This window comes from Chiloscyllium plagiosum, unplaced genomic scaffold, assembly GCF_037043375.1.
Source record: "Chiloscyllium plagiosum isolate Xiang-an unplaced genomic scaffold, Cpla_swu_hap1 HiC_scaffold_45, whole genome shotgun sequence".
NCBI lineage: Eukaryota > Metazoa > Chordata > Chondrichthyes > Orectolobiformes > Hemiscylliidae > Chiloscyllium > Chiloscyllium plagiosum.
In genome coordinates, this window is record NW_028270183.1 from 49995108 (window position 1) to 50003920 (window position 8813).

Genomic DNA, 8813 nt, shown 5'->3' on the forward strand with positions numbered 1-8813 from the left:
CTGAAGGCGATCGCAGCCGCTGCCGGAGAAAGCAGCTCCATGTCTCTCTCTCTCTCTCTGTGCCCTGATCAATGTGACAGTGCGCATGCTCCACATAGAAACCAAACTGCGCGTGCGTCTGAGATTACCGGTGAGTTTATAGAGAATATTCATATATGCACAGGATCATGGGTGAAATATTAGTCATTGACAATTGCTCGTTCAAGTTAGAGCCATTGAGATGTTTACTATGTAAATAGATTGTTCGGTCCCAACTTAACCATACCGGCAGGTATGTAAATTGCCAATCGTTCTGGGAGTTTGAAAATAAATTTCTTACTCGAGTTGTCTAAACCGACCTGTGAATTATTCACGCCGATCTGTGAATTATTCTCAGCTCGTCCCCCTACACTATTGCAAAATCACCCATGTGTTTATCTAAGGATTGTTTAAATCTCCCTAATATACGATATCAGATTTACATCTCAACTATTTCTTAAAAATCTCACATTGATTCATTGGAGAGGTTTAATGCTCCACTATGTGGTGAGAATGATCAATCCTGCAAAATAGTTTGCTTTCTGACCAATCCTGAAGCGTTCACTCCCCGAGAATGCTTTGGCCCCGGTCCTCACTCACTCTGGTTTGACGACCGGCCGCTGCTCGGTCCTCCTGTTCCGCCCCTTCCTCCCAATTGCAGAGTTGATTCAGGCGTGACTCAGCAGGCTAAGGGACAAGGAAAGTTAGAGTCGATGCCTTGTGATGTGGTGAAAATATCCCGAATCTTGGATCGAGAGGCCTGAGTTCATTTGTGCAGGTGTGTGTAATGACGACTTTCTTAAGAAAAAAAAAAAGGGAAGGCAGAAACAGAGTAAAAACAATAGAACATGCAAACAATGTGGTGGGGCTCTCAATGCTCTGGTGATTTTAGTCTTTACCATGTGTTTCAGGGCCCCAGGCCATCCCAGTACACACTGTGCCACTCCTCCTTGTGCACAGCCAGATACTACGATTGTGGGGCAAAGTGATGTGGTCGGGTACAGATTCTGGTGCTGGAAGAGCACAGCAGTTCAGGGAGCATCCGAGGAGCAGTAAAATCGATGTTTCATCAGGAATAAAGGCAGAGAGCCTGAAGCGTGGAGAGATAAGCTAGAGGAGGGTAGGGGTGGGGAGAAAGTAGCATAGAGTACAATAGGTGAGTGGGGGAGGGGGATGAAGGTGATAGGTCGGGGGGAGGGTGGAGTGGATAAGAAGATAGACAGGGAAGACAAGTCAGGACAAGTCACGGGGACAGTGCTGAGCTTGAAGTTTGGAACTGGGGTGGAGGAAGGGGAAATGAGGAAACTGTTGAAGTCCACCTTGATGCCTTAGGGTTGAAGTGTTGCGAGGCGGAAGACGAGGCGTTCTTCCTCCAGGTGTCTGGTGGTGAGGGAGCGGTGGTGAAGGAGGCACAGGACCTCCATGTCCTCGGCAGAGTGGGAGGGAGAGTTGAAATGTTGGGCCACAGGGCGGTCGGCTTGATTGGTGCGGGTGTCCCGGAGATATTCTGTAAAGCGCTCTGCTAGGAGGTGTCCAGTCTCCCCAATGTAGAGGAGACCGCATTGGGAGAAACGGATACAATAAATGATATTAGTGGATGTGCAGGTAAAACTTTGATGGATGTGGAAGGCTCCTTTAGGGCCTTGGATAGAGGTGAAGGAGGAGGTGTGGACACAGGATTTGCAATTCCTGCGGTGGCAGGGGAAGGTGCCAGGTTGGGAGGGTGGTTTGTTGGGGGGGGGGGCGTGGACCTGACCAGGTAGTCACGGAGGGAACGGTCTTTGCGGAATGTGGAAAGGGGTGGGGAGGGAAATATATCCCTGGTGGTGGGGTCTTTTGGAGGTGGCGGAAATGTCGGCGGATGATTTGGTTTATGCAAAGGTTGGTGGGGTGGAAGGTGAGCACAAGGGGCGTTCTGTCCTTGTTACGGTTGGAGTGGTGGGGTCTGAGGGCAGAGGCGCGGGATGTGGACGAGGTGCATTGGAGGGCATCTTTAACCACGTGGGAAGGGAAATTGTTCTCTCCAAAGAAGGAGGCCACCTGGTGTGTTATGTGGTCAAACTGATCCTCCTTGGAGCAGATACGGCAGAGGCGGAGGAATTGGGAATGCGGGATGGCATTTTTGCAAGAGGTAGAGTGGGGAGAGGTGTAATCCAGGTAGCTGTGGGAGTCGGTAGGTGTGTAAAAAATGCCAGTGTCAAGTCGGTCGTCATTAATGGAGATGGAGAGGTCCAGAAAGGGGAGGGAGGTGTCAGAGATAATCCAGGTAAATTTAAGGTCAGGGTGGAATGTGTTGGTGAAGTTGATGAATTGCTCAACCTCCTCGCAGGTGCACGAGGTGGCACCAATGCAGTCATCAATGTAGCGGAGGAAGAGGTGGGGAGTGGTGCCGGTATAATTACGGAAGATCGACTATTCTACGTAGCCAACAAAGAGACAGGCATAGCTGGGGCCCATACGTGTTCCCATGACTACCCCTTTGTTCTGGATGAAGTGGGAGGATTCGAAGGACAAATTAAGGGTGAGGACCAGTTCGGCCAAACGAATGAGAGTGTCAGTGGAAGGGTACTGTTGGGGACATCAGGAGAGGTAAAAACGGAGGGCTTGGATGCCCTGGTCATGGCGGATGGAGGTGTAGAGGGATTGGATATCCATGGTGAAGATGAGGCGTTGGGGGCCGGGGAAACGGAAGTCTTGGAGGAGGTGGAGGGCGTGGGTGGTGTCTCAAATGTATGTGGGGAGTTCCTAGACTAGGGGGAATAGGACAGTGTCGAGGTAGGTAGAAATGAGTTCAGTGGGGCAGGAGCATGCTGAGACAATGGGTTGTCCAGAGTGGTCAGGCTTGTGGATCTTGGGAAGGAGGTAGAACCGGGTAGTGCGGGGTTCTCGGACTATGAGGTTGGATGCTGTGGGTGGGAGATCTCGAGGTTATGAGGTTCTGTATGGTCTGGGAGATGATGGTTTGGTGATGGGGGTGGGGTCATGATCGAGGGAGCAGTAGGAAGAGGTGTGCTCAAGTTGGCGTTTGGCTTCAGCGGTTTAGAGGTCAGTGTGCCAGACTACCACTGCGCCCCCTTGATCTGCTGGCTTGATGGTGAGGTTGGGATTGGAGGGCTGCGCGTTGTGAGGGTGAGAGGTTGGAGTGGGGGAGGGGGGTAGACAGGTTGAGGCGGTTAATGTCCCGGTGGCAGTTGGAAATGAAGAGGTCGAGGGCAAGTAATAGGCCAGCGCGGGGTGACCAGGTGGATGCAGTGTTTTGGAGGTGGGCGAAGGGGTCCTCGAAAGGTGGGCGGGATTCCTGATTGTGAAAGTAAGCTCAGAGGCGGCGGAAGAAGTGTTCGACGACACGGCATTTATTAAATTCATTGATGCGTGGACGGAGGGGGATGAAGGTGAGGCCTTTGCTGAGAACTGACCGTTCGACCTCAGTGAGGGGAAGGGCTGGAGGGATGGTGAAACCTCGGCAGGGCTGGGAGCTGGGATCTGGTATGGGTGTGGAGCTGGGAGTGGGGGCGGAGCCTGTAACTGGAGTGGGGGAATGGGGGTGGTGTCATGAGCAGGGTTCCACCCCCATTCCCCCTATGCTGACATCATCATCCTCGAAAAAATACTTCCACTGTCTACCTTTCTAATCCTCTGATCATCTTGTATGTCTCTATCAAATCCCCTCTAGCCTTATTCTTGCCAATGAGAAGAGTTTCAAGTCTCTCAGCCTTTCCTCACAAGACTTCTCTCCAGACCAGGCAACATTCTGGTAAATCTCCTCTGCACCTTTTCCAATGTTTCCAGATCCTTCTGGAAATATGGACACCAGAATGAACACAATATTCCAAGTGTGGCTGCACCAGCGTTTTGTATAGTTGCAGTATGGTATTTCAACTTCAGAACTCAATCCCTCCACGAATGAAACCTAACACACCGTATGCCTTCTTAACAACACTATCAACCTGGGTGGCAACTTTCAGGGATCTATGTACATGGACTCAAAGATCCCTCTGCACACCACACTACCAAGAATCTTTCCATTGACCCAGTATTCAGCCTTCCTGTTATTCTTCTCAAAGTGCATCACCTCACATTTAGTTGCATTGAACCCTATTTGCCACCTCTCAGCCCAATTCTGCAGTTTATCCAAGTCCCCTTGCAACCTGTAACATTCTTCCACACTGTCCACGACTACACTGACTTTAGTGTCGTCTGCAAATTTCCTAATCCATTCACCTATACCTGCAGTGGTTCCAAAACAGATCCTGGTGGCACATGACTAGTAACTGGACTCCAGGCTGAATATTTTCCATCAACCATCACTTGCTGCCTTCTTTCTGAAAGCAAGTTTCTAATCCAAACTGCTAAATCACCCTCAATTCTATGCCTCTGCATTTTCTCCAACAGCTTACCACGTGGAACCTTTTCAAAGGCTTTACTTTTGTCCATGTATACCACGTCAAATGACTACCCTCATCTACAAGCTTGGTGACCTTCTCAAAAAACTCAATGAGGTTTGTGAGACATGACCTACCCTTGACAAAACCAAGTTGACTATCTGAAATCAAATTGATGTTTGCCAGATGATTATAAATCTTATTTCTCATAATCCTTTCCTAAACCTTTCCTACAACAGAAGTAAGGCTCACTGGTCTATAATTACCTGGGTCATCTCTACTGCCTTTCTTGAACAAGGGCACAACATTTGCAATCTTCCAGTAATCTGGTACCAAATCTGCAGACAATGACAACTCAAATATCCAAGCTAAAGGCTATGCTACCATCTCCCTAGCTTCCCAGAGAATCCTCGTATAAATCCCATCCAGCCCAGGGGACTTGTCTATTTTCACTTCTTCCAGCATTGATAACACCTGTTCGTAACTAACCTCGATCCTTTCTAGTCTAATATTTCATACCTCATTCTCCTCCACTACAATATTCTCCTTTTCCTGAGTGAAGACCGATGAGAAATGTTCATTTAGCATCTCTCCGATCTCCACAGGGTCAACACTCATCTTCCCATTCTGTCTGTGATTGGCCCTATTCCTATGCTAATCATCTTTTTTATTCCTCACATACCTATAGAAAGCTTTAGGGTTCTCCTTTATTCTATTTGTTAGAGACTGCTCATGTCGTCTCTTTGCTCTTTTTAACTCTCTCTGTAAATCCTTTTTAGCTGATCTGTAATTCTCCATCGCCTCATCTGAACCATCTTGCCTCATCAACACCTAAGCCTCCCTCTTCTTCGTAACAAGAGATGCAGTTTCCGCAGTAAACCACGGTTCCCTTACCTTATCACTTCCTCCTGCCTGACAGGGACATACCGATCAAGGACACGCAATATCTGTTCCTTAAACTAGCTCCACATTTCCATTGTCTGCATCCCCTGCATTTTGCTACCCCATTCTGTGCATCTAATTCTTGCCTAATAGCATTATAATTGCCCTTGCTCCATCAATAATTCTTGACCTGTGGCATGTAATTATTCCTTTCTATCAATAAACCACACTTAACTGAATTATGGTCACTCTCTCCAAAGTGCTCGCCTACAACGAAATCAAACACCTAATCTGGTTCATTACCAAGGACCAGATCCAATGTGGCCTCCCCTCTTGTCGGCCCTTCAACATACTGTGTCAGGAAACCCTCCTGTACACATTGGATAAAAACTGATTCATCCAACGTATTTGAGTTATAGTGTTTCCAGTCAATTTTGGGGAAGTTAAAGTCCCCCATAATGACCACCCTGTTGCTTTCACTCCAATCCAGAATAATTTTGCTAATCCTCTCTTCCACTTCCCTGGAACCCTGCGGAGGCCTATAAAAAAACTCCAAGCAGTGTGACCTCTCCTCTCCTGTTTCTAACCTCAGCCCACACTACCTCAGGAGACTAGTCCTCATCAAAAGTTCTCTCAGCCACCGTTATACTCTCCTCGACTAACATGACATGCATGGACCCATTGCAGTGCTTCAAACTCCATGAGGCAGCCATACTCTCTGACAGACTCAGTCTGGAACCTCCTCTATCCTTAAGACCTTATGCACTGCCTGTGCTCCTCCATTTCCCCTTTGCACGTTCCCTTTCCAACCCACCCCACATGCAGCACTCCACGAATGGTGCTGTCAAGGGCAGAAGTCTGTGGAATACCCTCCCTAACCTTCTCTATCCTCCTTTAAGATGTATTTTAAAATCATTCTCTTTAATCAATGTTTTGATCATCCATGAAGCACCTTAGGAAATTTGCCATTGTGAAAGATTCCATACAATGCAAGTAGTTGTTGTTATTGCTGTACATTAGGAGAAACAGGAATGATGCATTCAAAATTCTAACAAGAAAGTCACTGACAGGTGTAGTGTGCAGGCCACCAAATAATAACATCACATTGGGATGGGCAATAAACAAAGAAATAACTATTGCCTGTAAAAATGGTATGGCTATTATCATGGGTGATTTTAATCTACATGTAGATTGATCGAACCAGTTCAGTCAGGGTAGCCTTGAGTTTATTAAGTGTATCCATGATAGTTTTCTTGAACAGTATGAAGTGGAACTGACAATGGAGCAATCTATCCAGGATCTGGCCCTGTGCAATGAGACAGGAATAATTAATGACCTCAGAGTTAGGGATCCTCTTGAAAGAAGTGATCACTGTATGGTTGAATTTAGAATACATATGGAGAGTGTGAAGATAAAATCTAATACCTCGGTTCTGTACTTGAACACGGGGAACTACAGTAGAATGAGGGAGAACTGGATAAAGTAGACTGGAAACAAAGATTTTATGGTGGGACAGTTGATGAGCAGTGGATAATTTTCAAAGACATTTTACAAAGTGCTCAGCGAAGGTATATTCCAGTGAAAAGGAAAGCCTGTAAGAAAAGGCATACTCTGCGATGGGTACCTAAGGAAAGCGATCAAACTGAAAGAGAAGGCATGCAAAATGGCCAAAACAGCCTGAAACTAGAACTGGGAAAACTTTAAATGTCGACAGAAAGCCACAGAAGAGCTATAAAGAAACGTAAGATAGAACATGAGAAAAATAAACCAGCACAGACTGTAAAGACAGATAGCAAAAGTTTATATAAACATATATAACGAGAATAGAGTGGCTAAAGTAAATGTTGGTCTTTGGATAATGAGAAGAAGCAGTTAGTTATGGAATATCACAGTGGAGGACACTAATATCCTGCCAGTAATTAACAAAGGGACAACAATAGGTGAGGATTTAGAAACTATCATTATTACGGAACAGCTAGTGTTGGACTGTTGGAGGTAATTGAGCTAATGATAGAAAAGTCTCCTGACCCTAATGTATCCCAGGGTACTAAAAGGGATGTCAGGAGCAATAGAAAATGCACTGGTTGTAATTTTCCAATATTCGCTGGACTCTGTGGCAGTCCCAGCAGATTGGAAGGCAGCAAAGTGACGCCACTGTTTTAAAAAGGTGGACAAAAGATGGGGAATTATACACCAGTTAGCTTTTTCTCTGAATTGGGAAAGATATTGGGTCTATTATCAAGGAGGAAATAGCAGGGAATCTCAATAGAAATTGTTCCATTGGACAGACACAGCATGGGTTCATAAAGGGCAGGTCATACTCGAGAAATCTTTTGGAATTCTATGAAGACAGTTCGAGCAAGTTGGACAACGGGGACCCCGTGGATGCGGTGTACCTGTATTTTCAAAAGGTCTTCAAAAAGGTGCTGTGCAAGAGGCTGTTGCATAATATAAGGGAGCATGGCATTAGGGGTAGACTATTAGCATGGATAGAAGATTGGTTGACTAACAGGAAGCAAAGTGTGGGGATAAATGAGTCTTATTCTGGCTGGTGATCATTGACTAGTAGTGTGCCTCAGGGATCAGTGTTGGGACTGCGATTATTTAGAATTGATACAGATGATTTGGAGTTGGCGACCACATGTAGGGTGTCAAAGTTTGCATATGACACTAAGATGAGTAGCAGAACAAAGTGTGTGGAGGACTCTGAAACTTTGCAGAGGAACATAAATACATTGAGTGAGTGGGCAATGGTCTGGCATTTGGAATAGAATGTTCATAAATGTAAAGTCCTACTGTTTGGTTGGAGTAACATTAAAAAAGAGATTATTACTTGAATTTTAAAAAGTTGCATCATTTGCTATGCAGAGGCTCTCCAGTATGCTTCTGCATGAGGGTTGGTCACCAGGTACAACAATCAATTCAGAAGGCAAATAGAATTTTGACCTTCCTTGCTGAAGGGATTGTGTTTAAAAGCAGAGTTTATGTTCCAGCTGTATTGGGTGCTGGTGAGACCACATCTGGAGTACTGCATGCAGTTTCTGTCTCCCTACTTGCTCAAGGATGTACTGGCACTAGAGGGGGTGCAGAGGAGGTTCTAGGTTGATTCCGGAGTTGAGGGGGTTGGCTTAACAGAGACTGAGTAGATTGGGATTATATTGATTGGAATTCAGAAGAATGGGAAACATATAAAATAATGAATGGAATGGATAAAACAGAAGTAGAGAGAATGTTTATACTGGCAGGTGAAGCCAGAGGGCATCACCTCCAGATTATGGGCAGCAAATTTAGGACTGAATTGAGAAGGAACTTCTGAACCACTATGGAATTCATTGCCCAGGGAAGTAGTTGATGCTAGTTCAATAAACGTTTTTTAAGCTCAGGTAGATTTTTAAAAAAAGAAATAATTAATTAAGGGATATGGTGAGAACATGGGTAAATGATTCTGCGTCCAAGAAATGATCAGCCGTGATCTTATTGAATGGCAGAGCAGGCTCGAAGTACAGGAAGGCCATCTCCTGTTCCTCGTTC